The sequence below is a fragment of the Lemur catta genome, chromosome 1, assembly GCF_020740605.2.
Source record: "Lemur catta isolate mLemCat1 chromosome 1, mLemCat1.pri, whole genome shotgun sequence".
In the NCBI taxonomy this organism is placed as follows: domain Eukaryota; kingdom Metazoa; phylum Chordata; class Mammalia; order Primates; family Lemuridae; genus Lemur; species Lemur catta.
In genome coordinates, this window is record NC_059128.1 from 131,640,228 (window position 1) to 131,657,908 (window position 17,681).

General features: G+C 35.3%; 1 protein-coding gene across 4 annotated transcripts in view; it reads left to right on the forward strand.

The window, feature by feature from the left end:
• PLXDC2 (plexin domain containing 2) overlaps positions 1-17,681 on the forward strand; it is a 374,582-nt gene that overhangs the window by 215,487 nt on the left and 141,414 nt on the right. The window lies entirely within an intron of this gene.

Consider the following 17,681-nt stretch of genomic DNA (forward strand, 5'->3'; position numbering starts at 1 on the left):
TGGAGGATGTCCCAATTTCTTTGGTTATATAGAGAAGGAAGAATCAGTCACAGGAAGGAAGATGCTGAGTAAATGTACTTATGAGGAAATGGCTAGTGCAGGATAGTAAATGACTGAGTTTGAGTGAAGTCAGGAGTATGTTTACAAAAAATGTGGCAAATTAAGATTAGGAAAGCAAATTGGGACAATTTTATATAATACATTAAGGTTCAGTTTGAGTCAGCAGTCAGTAGTTCTTAATTAGATAAGTAATAAATTTTTAAAAAGATAAATCTGCACATTTATGTGTGTGATGGCTTAAAGTGTGGGAAGACTGGAGTTAGTACATTTAATTAGAAGAATATTCCAACAACTGGTATGAGAAATATTGAGGGTCTTGGTGATTCTGTTGCTTCAAACCAAGGGAGAAGAATGATGCCATTAGTACCAGTTACAAAGTCAACCAGAAAAGCTGATTTTAGGGAAAACAAGTGGTTTCAGTTGTGAAACTATTAAATTTTGTGTGAAAAAAGGACTATATGTGAATAAAATGCACACAAGGAATATGCCTTTTGAGCTTACCATGTATATGCTAATATACTGTTAGACATTTAATTAATGTTGTTGAAGGACTGAATGAAAAAGGAAAAGATAAAATTGAATGATGGCCCCAGTAAGCCATGAATCCTGTCCTGTCATCTCACATCTATAAAGGATGATATAAACATGAGGATCTTATAATATGGACATGAGGTATGTTTTCTGACATTTAGGCTATCAGTGTTCTATTTAATTTTAAAAAGTGAACTATCAATCACATGTGTTCAAAACCTGTACACACTGCGTTAAAAATATGGGCAGCTTTGCATTTTCAATTTCTCAGATTGTTTTATCTTTACAACTCATGTCAAACAATGAGAAGTAAGACAATATGAAGTAAGATTTCCCATCGTGGAGTGGGTAGGATCAAACCCAAACAGATGGCTATATCATCTTTACAACTTCAAAATATCATTTTTCTTTGAAAAGATCCTCAAAATAAGTGAAAAATCTGACATCTTGGATGATCTCTTTCTTCTTTGAAGAAAACACTAATGTAAAGACACTTCTTTTGTTTCTCTGCTTAAAATACGCTAGCATGGAGCTTGCATATCTAAATCGATACCCTGTTTAAAGAAGCATAGCTGAGATAATTTAGACATTGGCCTGGGTTTCTTCAAAATGAAACCTGAATCTCATGTAAAAGTTTTAGTTAAATAAATAGCTTGCTTGCCCTTTCATTCTTCATTCATTCAGTCAATATTGATTAAGCCCTTGTAAAAGGCAGTGTGCAAGATGCTTCGGTGTATACTGAGAAGGATAAGCTAAGTTCAGGACCTTAGAATCTAAGAGGAGGAAGGGGTGTGATGTGAATAAGCAGGAAGAGAAGGCTAACTGCAAGTGCTAAGGAGCAGAAGTTTGCTCAAAAACTTCTGCCCAACTTCTACCCATACTTGCTGGTCCACTCCCCTGTGATCACCCTCACGACTGCCTTTGACAAACACCAGCCAATAGGCCAAATGTGGCCAACACTAGAGGTTCCACACCTGAGGGTCTGACTCTCAGAACTCAGATCTGTTTTACAGGATCAGTGACATTGCTGTCTTTCATACTGTTTTTCTAAAAACATCTGTTAAGATATAATTTGCATATCATAAATTTCATCCACTTAAAGTATACACTTCAATTTTTTTAGTATTTACAGAGTTGTGCTACTATCAGCATAATATAAATTTGGAATATTTTCATCCTGATACAAAGGAACATTTATTAGTCTAATAGCTAATATTACTGTAACTGTGGGTTGTAAATGTGATTTTTTGGTTTCTACATAATTTAAGAGATTAATTAAAATATTAGTCTACTTTTTTGGACATGCAATGTATAAAAATTTAATTTATTGAAAAAAAAAAAAAGAATAGGTTTGGGAAAGAGTAACCTTTGACATTGGCTTCAGATTGAGAAGAGGTGGAGAGGAAAGGGACATTCCAGACAAGGGGATGCTGAGCTGAGTGACAGCACCAAGCCCATGTGGAGTATGTTTCGAGGGCTGTCGAGTAAATCAGTGTACCTTCCACAGAGGGTTGGAATGAATCTAGCGAAGGGGAGATGGGAAGAATGATGGGAGTACTTTGAACATTAGGAATTTAAATGAGATCCAGCAAGCACTGGGTTTCTTAGAATAGAGGGTAGATCTGGACTGATCTGGCAGTGGATGGCAGGGTAGGATGAGGGAGGGGTTTGAAGACAGACAAAGTGGTGAGCAGGATTTTTAGCACTTCTTTGTGGATTATAGCGCCTGAACTAGGTTGAGTGGGGTAGAAAAGGAGAAAAGGAGCCAGTGCAAGACACGTAATTTGAGTTGTTTAATGATTGGGTTGGAATGGTTTCCAGCCAAAAGGATCCATTAGAATGCAGTGAATAAAGCTAAGAACAGCTTAGAGGACTTCTGAACCATAGAGTTTTGATGGATCTCTTCTGTGACTGACTCAATGTTATAAGCAGATAGTCCCATCTGACAAATGCTCACTGGCCTTACAAATCTTAAAAAGGTTATTAACCATGGGAGGCTTGAAGGAAAAATGGAAATCATAGGTCAGGTTTTATAAAGTTGACTGCAGGCCATTTCAAATACATCAGGGGCTGGGATTTTTAAGTGGAAACACATAGATGTCTCTTCTGTTGACTGCCAATTCTCTTTGACTGTGTCTACAAATCCTTTTTGAACCTGATTCTACACTGGGTGTGGGAAAAACACAGTGATATGTTTTCATGGTGAAGACAAGCTGTGCAAATAAATAAAGTAAATGCTTTAAACTACAATCCTCTTCATCTTACTTCATTGGTTTGTTATTTTCCATACTTCCTTAAACTCTCTCTCTCTCTTCACATGGACACAAATTTATTTAAAACTAAAATTATCTTCAAGATAATGCCTTGTGTTATTGCTGGGATCAACATAATTTAAAAATAGAAAGTTGTTTAAAAATATAGATACATGCATAATTCACTATGGCCCATCTTTGTATTTTATATGCATTTCCTTATGAGTAAACCTAATTTCCAACTAAAAATATAAATTAAAACTAAACACTTGGTCATTTACTTATAAACTACAAAAATAAAATTTCCTATTAGGCATTCTAATATTCAAAAGCTTCAATCATCCATACTAATAATGCACAAAATGAATTGGAAATAGCATCTTATTTTCTGGTTCAGTGATAGCAGAATCTGAAAGCATTAATTTATCTTGCTATTTAAAAATACTTTAGAATACAAATATTTCAGGCATTAGAAAACTGTTCCTCTGTGCATTTCATAAAAATATTTTCATTAATGGTATCACTAAGATGTGTTGTTTGCATATCACAGTACATATTTTCTTTGTATATGAATACTTTAATTGGTTCATTTTTATTATTAGGCTGCTAATGTGAGCCTTTAAATGGTTCAGAATATAGATTTAAGTTTGAGGATTTGATTTTTGATTCCTGTAGCCATCACTAGTAATGATATTTTTACCTGAGTCCCTCATGGGTACACATGACTGTGATGAGTTGGAGGTGGGTAGGGTGGATTAATTGCTACTTTATATAATGGGGAAGAGAAGAGCTAAGGTTATTCAGATAATTTTGGCCCCAAAATGTATGTAGAGAGATGTCAATTCACAATTAAAATAAAGTGTGGAATTGCAGGCAGTTGGACATGAGATTAAAAAATGAAAGGTGACATGAATTAAAAAGCTAATGATAAAAATGTGTCACTTACCTTGATCATATGAAGGATTTGCCCCTTCTTCCTTTCTCCACAAATTTCTACTTGCAGATTTCATAAGAAAACTTTTTAAAAATTTAGTTCCACTTTATTTCATTTGCCAAATGGTAACTAATAAAATATAAAAATGTTTGCTAAGTAATAAATTTTTGATATCTGAAAAACTAATACATTGACCTTAAAAAACTCAAACAGGCAAAAAGAAAATTAAATCTTCCTTCTTCCTCTGCCTCCTAGTCTACCAGGTTGTCTCCTAAGAAAAAACAACTGTTACTCTTTGAGCTATAGTAGATTAAATTGAAATTTAGAGTAATTTCCAGTATATCTGGTTAATAATCCTTTGCTTTTTCCCTTTAAATCCCCAATAAGAGAGATTTTTGTAAAGTAATGAATATTCTCTTGATTGGGTTTTCAGGAAGTATATTACCAAATCTTCCAGCCTCTTTTTTGTTCTGGCTTTTAAATAGTAATATTTTAATTGTAGTCCCAAATAATATTTCATGCTTTTTAGAGGGACTTGATTAATAACAAGAATAAAAGGCTTTTTAGGAGAGGAAGAGAGTTAGTTATTACTCATAATGATTGATTAATAAATACCAGCCCCATCTTCTTTCAAATGTACAACCTCATAAAACAGACCTTGATGTATCCATTAACTTTCTGAATCTAGTAAGAAAGTGGATGGAGTTCTTTTGTCTTTATTATTATTAATGGAGAGCAGAGGTTATGGGGTATTTGGAGATTCTCTGCATGAATGGAAGACACTAAAGAGGTAGATTCTGGCCAAAAGTAAATCCATTCCAATTTGGTTCACTAATTTAAGGTAACAAGTTCAGTTCTCAAGGATTCTGGACAGAATCCAGTGATGTCTGATCTGCTGCATCTAAGTGATTCTCTGAGCTATATACCTCCACACACCTGAGAGTTCTTCTTGGCAGCACCTGTTGATAATTTACTCTTCCTCCAATCTGTCTAGTGTCAGCAGTAGATTCAGTAGCGTCATCAACATTGCTACATTTCATTTCTCTGTGGCTTCAACAAATTGCAATATTCGCAAGCACCTGTTTCTACTTTGTATCCACACATTTTGTATTTCATTAGCATTGGTTCCCTGGGCTGGGAGTAGGAAGTGTAGGCCAGTAGGAAACCCAGAGAGGGACCACCCAGTCTAGAACTGTGTCAATAGGAAAAAGCAAGGAAAATACCAGAGTCAGAAATATGGGTAGAATGAGAGAGGACAAATATAAATCAACAAAAGAGAGAGGTGCATTGGCACATGGTGGGTAAATCATTGCTGGGAATACGAATGGGGGAAGACTGACCAGCTGAGATGAGGATTTGGGTAAAAAGCAGATTTCCCAGGTTCATCCCCTTCCATTGCCATAATGACAGGCACAGAAGATTCCACTTGTCAATAGCACTTCAATATTCACTTAGGAATGTTTGTCTCTAGAAAGCACCATTCATCTTCTTCCAGTAGATCCAGGCTGTATTTGAAATATGGGTGATAATGTGTTGCTTGCATCTTTACCTAGTCACTGCAGAAATAATTCAGATAAATAACAATTTTACACAGATGCTTAAATACTTCACCCAATTGAAAATAAATGGTGTCTAGGTGACTGTTTAATTAATTGGGTAACAACATATGGCAGATTGCTCTAACATTGTCCAATTCTGGAAAATAAAGGAAAGCAGTATTAAACAGTGCAGGACTGACATAAGACCATGGACATTTCAAGTTCAGAAAAGCTCCCTCAATTTCTACCAAAGCCAGAAATTGAACTTCATTTTCTTAGAGAAGCAGTCAGGCACATAGGCTAAGGTAAATAATAGACTCTTGAATCAAAATGCCTTGGTTCATAAGCCATGCCAATCATAGCTGTATGATCTTCATCAGATTACTTAATCTCTCTTATCTCAGTTTCCCTACCTGAAAAATAGCACAATAAAAATACCTAGCTTATAAAGATATTTGTAAATATTAAATTAATTAATGTATGTTAATGATACCTGTTTCATAAAATGTGCTACATAAATACTATATATTATTACTATAATTTTTTACATTTAAGTTTTCTCCTTTATTCCTTTCCAAAAAGCCTTCTCTGAAAAGCTTGTGCTTACTTATTAAAGTAGTTTCTCTGTTGTTTTCTTTAATGACATCATTCATTAGATTTCTCTCTACAAAGCGTAAGAGGGAACTCAAGGAATGTTTAGGAATCTAACTCATTGTCATCTCTAATTATTTCTTTTAAAAGCTGGCTCAGCCATTTATGACTGGGAAGTATAATAGCACGTAGATGACTTGGGATGTCCGCTTTATCAGGATGGCTACATCTGTCATTTCTAAGTGCAGTTCTGGATCTCTCCTAAAGACTGCCCCATGATGACATTCTGGGATTCTGGGACTTTACCTGGAACTCTTACAAAATTTAGCAATTTTTTAACACATGGAAGAATCTTGAAATCTTTCCCTAATTGTGATATCATAGTTCATAACTGGGCAACAGACATTATTATAATCAGCAGGCCACATATATCATTATGCTTCCTATTCTACCCTTGCTATAACAAGAACTTTAGGGACAAATTATCAAAGCATAAATTTGGTTATGAGGAAAATGATGGAGACAGGATGGACATCCCCCCAGTAGCACTTAGGTCACCTTTCTTAGACTTGAGGTTCATTTACTTGCTAATAATACAATGCAAAATGTATTGAAGACCCAACCCCAAATGCAAAATTAAATGTTAAATTCATGTGTGATTTTTTGGCTGTAAATTAGGAAGCAGATTTTCTTATGTGTATCCATAATTTCAATGCTACCTTTATTTCAGGATCTTCTCCTATATTTTTAATACATTACACATAACAAGTAAGGTATATGTGAAAGTAGCTCTAAGTCGTGTTCTCTTCAGTCTGTAAAGCTCTGAGACATAGTACTAAAAGAAAAAAAAATATGTCTAAATGTTTTGTTGGCTGATTCTAATGGGGTTATGATACGTTTAGATTACTTTGTTGATTTCACTAGCCTGAGGGCTACAGAGAGATTTTCATTTAATCTGCTAGAATTATTGTTCAAATGAAAGGTTTCTGCTGAAGGCAAAGAAGATGGAAGAAAATGCCTTTTAATTCGTTTATTGTCAATTTTCACAGCTACATTCAGAACAAGCATCCTTTAGTTAATAGCTTGTAGAGAAAACCACAGCACTTTTAGATGACTGCAGAAAAATAGAAAATTAAGGGAATTTGAAGCAATTAGATTTTGCAAAATAAAATTGTATAAATGATGAGGAGTGAAACTCTAATTTTTAAAATTGTGATAATCAATAAATAGCATAAAATTTACCATTTATGAATTTACTGTTCATAAAGTTTTAGTCATTGAGCTCTAAATTTATTTTTTTGTTTTTTCCTGGTTCTCCTCCTCTGTTTCCTACTCCTCCTCCTCTTCTTCTTTTTTTGATTGTTGTTAATCTCTTCAGGTAATTTATTAGTTTCCTCCAAAATGCCTGGAAAACACAACTATTTCCCAAACTTTTACTCCAGTGTATTCTTGTAGGCCAACTTTACTGTTCTCACTCTCCCTTTTTACCTTTCTACCTCTCAATAATTAAAGATTATCTTGGAGAAATTTTTAAACCTATTTCTTTTATATTAGATAAAGTCTAATAACACTGTTGATATAATTTGGAAATTGTTAAGTATTCCTAACTTATATACAGTTTAAAAAGGAAGATTTATGGAATGTTACCTAACTAAAAATTAGTGTGTTAGTATGAAAAGAATGCTTATAATAATAATCAAGATGTAAAATTGTAGTATTCTATGATGGTAATTATTTCGAAATAAATTATTTCAAAATAGACATCTGCACTTGAATGTTTATGGCAGCACAATTCACAATTGCAAAGATGTGGAAACAACCCAAGTGCCCATCAATACATGAGTGGATTAATAAAATGCGGTATATGTATACCGTGGAGTTCTACTCAACCATAAAAAACAATGGTGAACTAGCACCTCTTATATTATCCTGGATAGAGCTGGAGCCCATCCTTCATAGTGAAGTATCACAAGAATAGAATAACAAGCACCACATGTACTCACCATCAAATTGGTATTAACTGATCAACACTGAGGCACTCATATGAAAGTAATATTCATCGGGTGCTGGACAGATGGTGGTGGGTGGGTAAACTTACAACTAATGGGTGCAGAGTGCACTGTATGGGGGAAGGGCACGCTTGTAGCTCTGGCTTGGGCGAGGCAAAGGCATTATATGTAACCAAAATGTACCCCCATATAATTTTGAAATTTAAAAAAAGAAAGCATGGGACCGATATGGGAAAAAAAAAAGAAATACATACAAGTAGAATGGAAGGAAAAGCAAATACTGATTGTTTTGAAATGAAGACATTGTGAGTGGCTATTTTTCTATTCTGTAAATTCCAAATATTCAGTTGAAAAATGTTAAATTTATATTTTAATCCTTCTATAATAATTATTATAAGAAGTGAGTAAGAATCTGATTTCCTTTCAATGGAGATGCCTACTCATTTATTTTAACACTACTTATTAAATTTTTATTTCTTGCATTTATATGCAATGCTGCTTATATTCTAAATTCTCTTATTTTCTGTAGAATTTGAAATATATTACTTAAAATTAACATGATTTATCATAAATATAAAATGTAACTACAAAAATACATTAGAAGAAAACAAGAGAAGAAGTATTTTTTTAGTTTGAAATTGGGAACATTTTTTGAAGAGTGATACAAAACCTGGAAACCAAAAAGAAAATATTGATAAAATTACATATTTAAAATTTTGCACATATTAAAAATTCATGGCATTTAAATACCATCAATTAAGAAAAGGGAAATAAAAATCTGGAAAAATATTTGCAATGCATATGACAAAGAGATATTTTCCCTAATATATAAAGAGGGAGTGTAAGAAGAAGACAAACATGGCAACTAAACCATGAGAAAATGACAAAGGGCTATTAAGGGATTACAGAAGCTTCTGATTTCAGCTCTCCATTATAAAGAGTTTGGAAGTTGTCACTTCTCATTCTAACAAGAAAAATCTGGACAAACTAAAAAAATCAACATCTTTTATTGGACCCATGAGACAGTTGAGATTCCAGGGGAAACCACTGTCCCCAAAATCTGGACAGACAGGCATATCCACAGAGACACAGAGGAGATCAGCCTCTCTGGAGCAGAAGCCACTAAGCCACTGGAACCACAAATTGGTAACAATATTTAAATAGTAACTTCAGCAAAGATAGAGTTTGAGTGTAGATTAGCACGGGGACTGCTGTCTTACTGAGACCCTTACACTTTTGTGGACTTGACCTCTAGGAACCACATCAGTTTCTACCAGTGAATGTCAGAGAAAGGTCTCCTTCATGGTTCTGTTGGGAGAGGGGAAGAGTAATCACTGTGAAATGTACCCAGAGCCTTCTCCAAAACAAAGACCTAATCTTCAAGGGAAAGCTTATCTCGGCATGGGGAAAGTCATTTCTCCCGCTAGAGCAAGCCCACTTGAATCTTCCTGGCCCACATAAGGGGAAAATAAAAATACATGGTCTACAGGAGCCATGACTTCAAGGAATAGATCAGATCAGGAATGCTCTATCCAGGGAAGGGAGTAAGAGGCAAGAGAACAAAACAAAAGAAAACTATTCCACTAGAGCAATCCTTGTGAGAGAATCATAGCCCAAAAATACAAGTCCATTAAAAATTGAGAAAATTCTAAAATTGAAGTGCAAAGAGAAAAGAAAAAGAGAATGAAACAAAACAAAACAAAACAGAACAGAACATCCAAGACCTATAGTGCAATAATAAAAGGTAAACATACATATAATTGGAATATTAGAAAAGAAGTAAAAGACAAAAGAAGAAATATTTGAAATAATAATGACTGAGAATTTTCCAAAACCGACATGCAACTAGGAAGCTCAGTAAACACCAACCAGAAAATAAACAACCAAAAAACCACACCTAGGCATATTATTTTCAAACTGCAAAAAACAAAACAAAACAAAAACAGCAGCAACAACAACAACAACAAAGGCAAAGAAAAAATCTTGAAAGAAGCCAGAGAAAACTATACCTCACTGCAAAATACTTGCCCAGTATTCTTCAAAACTGTCATGGTCATCAAAAAAACGGAAATTTGAGGAACTGTCACAGTTAACAGGAGCCTGAGGAGACATGAGGCTAAATGCAATGTGGTACCTTGAATGAGACCCTGACACAAGAAAAGGACATTACATTAAAAAAAAAAAAACTAGAGAAATCTGAATGCATTTAGTTAATAAGTTAGTTAATAATTTTGTATCAATATTGCCTCATTAATTTTGACAAAGGTACCTGAGAAAGCAGGTATGGGGTATATGGAAAGACAGTACTATCTTTGCAACTTTCTGTATAAGTAAACCTATTTTAAAATTAAAGGTTTATTTATAAAAGAAAATACAAATGGCTATTGAACATATGAAATATGTAATCTCGTTCCTAATAAATGGAATGCAAGTCAAAACTACAATGAGATACTGTTTCACTCGTGTGATCTGAAAAGATTTAAAGAACAATTTTCTTTAAGATTTGGAGAAAAATGTAAAATGTACTCTCAAGCATTACTGATGATAATTATTCTCTACTAAAATATAAAATGTATAATTGACACTGTGATTTCTACTTCTAAAAATGTATCCTATAAGTGTATTCACACATCTGTGAACAATATATATAAGGCTATCCATTGCTAAAGATTGAAAACCACCTGAATGCCCATCAGTAAGGAAGTTCAAGTTGTGAATGGGTTAAAGAAGTTATTGTGCACCATAGAATATCATGTGGCCTTTAAACACAATGAGACAGCTTTATGTGTGGTTAATGAAAAAAAGCAAGGTGCAGAATAATGTTACATATACATATAGTATGTATGTAGTAAGTGTATACAGATGTATTATATATGCATAAGTTATCTCTGCAATAATCTGGAAGAAACATATGTGCTTCCAAGTGAATAGAAAAATCTCTGGAGAGATATACAAGAAACTATTAACACTGGTAACCTTCAAAGAGAATTGGTGGATGGCTAGAAATCAGGAATAGGAAAGATGCAATTTTCACAAGCATTTGTGCATGTCAAATTATCACTGTGTGAATGTATTACCTTTCAAACACTATTAATATTTAAAAATCTTATTGGCAAGAATTGATGGGAATGATTTCTGCAGTGTATGTGTTTCTATTTAATATAATCTTGTAATATGTACTTATCAAAGAAAATGAACAAATTTTAAAAGTATAAAGTATGAAGCTTGTTTCATAATTGTTTTTATTTCAAAATTTATTATGTTTTAGAGTTGGAGGCAGTGAAAATTGTTCATGAAATTGCCTGTTTTCTTAAGAGAAATTATTTAAATTGCTCTTTGAAGGGCTTATGAATACTAAGCCCTTAAAACATCCTAAAACATAGGACCCACAACTCCAGTTTAATACATCTGAAGTTCCTCTGGATAAAACTGAATTAATATCAAATGAGTGTGGCAGCGAAAGAAGGAGGAAAAAAAGATGTTTGTGAAATTCTTGGTTTAAATTTAACAGTCATATTCAGAATAGTAGAATGTCCCCATTTAATTAATCAACACATATTTTTATATTATTAACAACTATGTAGTTTACAATATGATAACTAAAAACAAATTCCCCAGGCTAAGGAGAAAGAGGAAAATGTAAGTGGTCTGTACATGTTACTGTAAGTCTTGCAAATTTGGCAGCAAGAAGTACTGAGGCTTCAAGAGTAGATCAGTGAGGAAGAGGAAGTGGATTAGAAATGGGTAAGGCGGAATTGGTGGAGCTCCTCTTGCTGTGGGGCTGGACATTCTTAAATTAGGGTGTCCAAAGAACTTAGTGACTTTGGGCTTCCAACTGGGTAGGAGTCAAATTCCGAAAGTCAGGGTCTTCCAGAATATTTAAGTTCACAGCGATGTCCTGATTCTGGGCAACTTATCTTTAAGCAGGGCTCAAAGGAGCAGGAGCCTGGCTGGGTTTCAAGGCTGTCTTTAAAGCAGGGTGGTGGGATGAGAAGGCACAGTGATACCTTCATGAAACCATTCTGAGTAACCGAGACTCCATGTGGACCGTGGATAGATGGTAGCTTCCCAGTGAAGGCATGGGGCTGGGGACTGGTTTAGGCCAGAAAGGATGAGTTCCAGAGCATGAGATTACACAAAAAGGACAGCTATATAGGACAGCAAACAGCTAGCTGTTGGCCGCCCTCAACAGATACACCATTGGGCAAAGGAAACACTGACCTGATGGGACAGCCACAAATCTCTCTTATGTTTAGCCAAGAATGCATAGAATGAATGATTTCAGGACCAGCTGCTGAAGGTGCTCAGGAAGGCAATGGTAGAGATAAGGAATTACACGATCTCTGGGTCTGTAAAAATATCCTTATTGAGAAATCTGTACCTTTTTAATATTATCCAAGCAGTATCTTTCTTTCAGTGTATTTCTTACACAATAAATATTTTGCCTTTGTTAATATGTAGATGGTGCAGCTGTCAGGCCAAGGACAAAAGCATGTATTTCTTTTTTTCCTTTAGAGGTGACGAGTTGTTTAGTATAATGGTTGGTCCCATAGCATTTCTCCAAGCATCTTAGCACTGTTAGTACCAGGCTCTGATCTAGGGGGTTAAAAAAAAAAAAAAAAAGCTGCTATTAAATTCGGGCTTTTTTTTAAATCTTATTTTCATAAACTAAACCGCAACTGTGTTTTCCAACACTTTATACTCAGCAGGTGTCTACCAGAGAACTGATAAAGTGTTAGAATGCATAGCAGACTCGGCCTCAGAATTGCCTGGAGTGCTTCTTTAAAACGTGGATATCTGCACCCTGCTTACAGAGGCTGCTCTAGAATTTCTGTGTAGGAGGGGCAGGGGCTCAACGACCTGGTTAGAAGGCGAGGGCGAAGAAGGGACAGCACTAGCAAAGGATCTCTAAGCTGAGTTTGCATAGGATGCACACTGCTCTTTCTAAGGTTCTCTGTTTCATTTTAATAAAAATGGCAAAGCTTTCTAATGTTTCAAATTTCAAAATGTATACAAGATTTGTGCTTTGAATTAATTATGATGGTCCGATTTGAAGAGACACAGGAAAGTGATACGGATAATGAGGACTAAAAGCCCCACTGAAGCCACCCCTGGGCACCACTGCTCCTACTCAATTAAGACTTTCTGGCACCAGGATCCAGGAGTGTCATTCTCAATAACTCCCAGGTGATTCTTGTGTGTACGTGCATGCCTGAGGGAACAAAACACGCTTTAAGAAACAGTGCCTTTATGTAACATCTGGTCAGTGAAGACTCTCTAATAAAAACGTCCTTATAAAAATCATTCTTCTTTCACCATAAAGAAAGCAATTAGAGGTTTTAGGCATAAATTCAACTACAGCTGACTATAAACCATATAAGGGGGGAAAGCCACTACTCATCTCTTAATAACATATCTAATTACTTTCTTATAATAGTTTGTTTGACAGGTTAAGAATTAGACTGTGGAACATGAGACTGTTCTTATGAGGCTCGACGTCACCTCTGTTTTGTGTCTGTCATCCTGAGTTTTCATTGGGGACAGATACTGTTTTCATTTGTTTGTCATATGACAGTATTTAAAGACAGGAGGCCTATTTTTCTTTCATTAACTTTTTCCAAATCTAGGCCCTAAACTGTAAGAGGATTACCCACTATGCTTCTTTTTTGTTGTGTTGTTTTCTTGAGGAAATAAGGATATTCTGCTAGTTATTTTTGCCATTTCCCCAATGCAAAGCAAAGGTTTACAGGCTCCTCTTAGCTTGGTCCCAAAGCCAAATTTTGGGTGGCCTCTTCAAATTCACATTATAGTCATATGCCAATTGGGTAAGATCTCAAAAATGCATATAGAAGACAAGGTTTTTTTTTTTTTTTTCCCTGCCTTTAAGAATAGGATTCAAGGAGACCGTATTTGTCACAATCATCTCATTAACATCACCCATTCTTGAAGTGAACATTTGTACTAGCTCCTTGAAAAATCAAGCCTGTAGCACACCTGAGCAGTTAACTTCAGAGAAGTGATGTAAATGCCAATCTGAATAACCACCGTGCTTATACATGGCTTGTATTAAGAGCAATGTATTTTCCAAGATTAAACATTTTCTAAGATAGAGACTGTTGAATCCTATGTGTAAGGCAAAAGGACATATAAGAAATTTCTTCTAAATTTTAGAAGATAAATTTATAATTAGTAAAAACTCTCCATGAGCCCCTAATTTTGGAAATGCAAAAATAAGAACAAAAATGTCAAAAATATCATTACGAAGGTCTTGATTTTACGACATATAGATCTATTTTAGATTGTTAGTTTCAATGTGCAGGGCCCATCTTCCCCATCACAGTCAAATTTGCTTCCTTTTGTAGCAAGGCTGGGTAGGTCCATGCAGGCCAACAAGGACCCCGGAATTTTATCTGAGAACCACTTATCAGGTTTGCAGTTCCACCCTAACATCCATGCCCTGGCTTGAAGAAGAGGTCTTCCTTTGCACTGTTCAGCTCAAAGATATTAAGGATCTACCTGTAACTCAGAGAATATTTAACATAATTTATTAATACTAAAAATGGTTGGCGGCTGAGTAATTAAAAAAAATGTGCCAAGTTGTCCATTTCCATGTAGAAAAGCACAATCCATCATTTCCATTCCATTTGCCTTCCACAGAGAATAGCTTCCAGCCAATAAATATTGATGTTGTCCAGTGAGATATTTGTTGAGCTACCTATGTAAAACCCTGAGTGATCTTTGAGCCACTAGAAGCTTCTAACCTTATGTAATTTTTCTTCCTCCAATAGATACAGTTTAAGTATTTAAGCCTTGACATTTTGGCAGTTGGACACACTATTCCTGATGAAAAGCTACTTGCTAGCAATGAAAAAGCAATTTCTTAACCTAATGAAGTAGATAATTTAAAACCAGGGGCAATAAATTTGCAGTTTGTTTTAAAAGAAAAATAAGTAGGCTACATTTAGTAGCAGCATTTCTGTTATTGGATTGTGGTTTCCATGTCCCATGTTTATTTCATTAGAATCTTTTTAATAATTATTTCCTTGCAACTTCTGACATATCCTTGAACCTTCCTGGTGTTTTAATCAAGGGCACACTGGTTATGGCATTTGGTCACATCACCCCCTCATGCCTTAACTTGAATGCTAAGGAATTTGAGCCTGTATAGAATCAAAGAAATGGGAGATATAAATTCCTATAGAACAGACTCTATAATCATTATTTCATTTTTCCATAACATCAAAATTATCTAAACAGCCATGGGTCAAAGAGTGAAAATTCAAATACTTCAGAGCACTAGAGACCAAAGTGGCCTGGAGATGTTTCAAATCTACTTTAACTGTGTTTCTGACAAGTGGTCCCTAATGTGTAGAGTAAGGATATCTCCTAATGCTGCAATTTCTGTGCCAATGCTTATTTTAAAGAGCTGCAATGAAGGAGCTAAATGTTTCCAGTATGTATTAAATTATTTTTAGTGAAGATCCCCAAGGCAAATGAGAATTTGTAGCCTTGCATTTAAGAAGAAAGAATAATGAATGAATAAGATATTTTTCTGGGTTGAAAAGAATTATTGAGATTCAATATTTCAGTGAACAGCTGTTACTCAGGAGTAACTACTATTTACTAGTAGTCATAAAGCCTGTTGTTAGTACTAGGGTCTGCTATTTACAAGAAACAATGTTGGGCCCTACAGAGTAAACAAACCAAGAGACATGATCTCTGTCTCCAAGAAAGATAGAGATAGATTGTAAACACCACCTATAGTAAACTGTTCACATTTATCACCTGGTAGACAGCAGAGTATGTTGGTTAAAGAGGCAAGCTATGAAGCATTAATAATATGGCCTTGGTTCTAATCCCCTCTCTGCTATTAACACCATTGAGCCTTCTTTTCCTTACTTTTCTTATCTGTAAATTGGATATATCAGTAGCACCTATCTTAAAAATTGTTGTGAGGATTAAATATTATAGTATACATAAAGTGCATAGAGCAGTCATTAGCAGATGCTAAACACTCAATAAAAACTAGCTACTTTTTATATTTGCTAATGAAAATATCTACACCACAATTTAGGAATATTACTACAGCATATAATTTCCCCCCAAATTGTATGTGACCTTGTGTAGAACACATAGCTTCTGAGATGCTGAGGCACAAGCTGGGCTCACAACCAGTTGTGAAACTCATTCCAGCACATTCTTTCCACAGTGGATGATTGAATCTGTGCTTCCACAAAACCATCAATAATACTTGTCACGCACCTTTAGAACCACCCACAAATAATCAAAATAGGACATGTCAAGTTAGTAAAATTCAAAGGCCTGCTGTTAATTTTTAAAAAATAAATACATACATACATGTGCATACATGTATCATATATACATGTGACACATATGTGATACATGATACACATATATGCACGTATTTGTATATATGTGTGTACATATATATATATATATCATATATTGTAGAGATATTAACACAGGTTTTGGAAGCTGAGACACAAAAGCCAATCCCCACTGTATGAGTCATGAATGAATTTATGGAGGAAGTACCATTTGACTTGAATCTTGAAGCAAGAGTAGGCTTTTGGTAGGCTGAGAAGCCAGGGAAAGGAATTGCAGGCAGAGGACATAGAAGTACAGGCAAACTCTATACACACTTTTGGAGAATGATTCGGAGTCCAGGGACTTGTCCCCAAGATTCATGGAGAGACTTACTATGAGAGAAGGCCAGGAAGATGGGTTAGGCACATTATGTGAAAGTCCTTGGTATTAGGAGAAGATTGAACTTTATTTAGTAGCCAGTGAGCTGGGGCCATTGGAAGACATGGAAGACATTATTATGGTTGTTTGTGTGTTTATATAGTGAAAGATGAATGGAAAGCAGGCACTGGTTATCATTTCCATAGTCTGGTTAAAAAAACAATGGTGCCTAAATTGGGTCAAGGTGAAAAGACTAGACAGCAGAGGATTGAGAGGTGACAGTGCATTGACCGAACTTTTACTGGATGGTAGTTGATTGAGGGTGAAAGAGAGCCCAAGAGAGTAAGAATTAACTGATATGAGAAACACAGAATAAATAGCACTCTCATGCCTTTAGTGATAATCTCATGTTTATTTTAACAGGGGCTCCATCTTGAGTTGGTAAGAGTGAAAATGGGTGTTGGGTTCCTATATCCATTGTTTTTTTGTTTTTTTTTCCAAGATCTTTTCGCAGCGTGGGTGAATAAGAGGGAAAGCCCATAGTTGCCTTGACTCAGACACCCTGGTGAACCATGGGGCTTGTTTAGTAGCACATTGCCAAGGGCACAGCTGAGTGTCAGGGAAGTTGGCTCACCACAAATGAAGCTGAACCTTTACCACTTGGTAAACCAGCTGTCCTAAGTGTTGGGTGTGCAGTGCCCACAGAGGTTCATGGTGGTTCAATGGCAGTTCATATCCCAATCCTATGCCACTTTTTGGAAGATGACAGGAGAATTAAATAGTAAACAGAGAAAAATGGCTATGTATATTCTGAGATACCAGATTATTTTCTAAAGTACAAGCACAATTCCCACCAAAATCAAGTAATAGCAACCATTTCTCACAGAAAATAAAGCAAAAAGCAAAACTGACATCACTCTTAGGTTCACTATCAACATCTGAATGACAACAGAGGGTTACAAAGTCATACAATCTAAGCAAAAGGTGATCCTGGTAAATGAGTGAATTAGATAGGAGGGAAATTATGGAGGGAGATGAGTTGCGTGTTCTTCTACTTGTA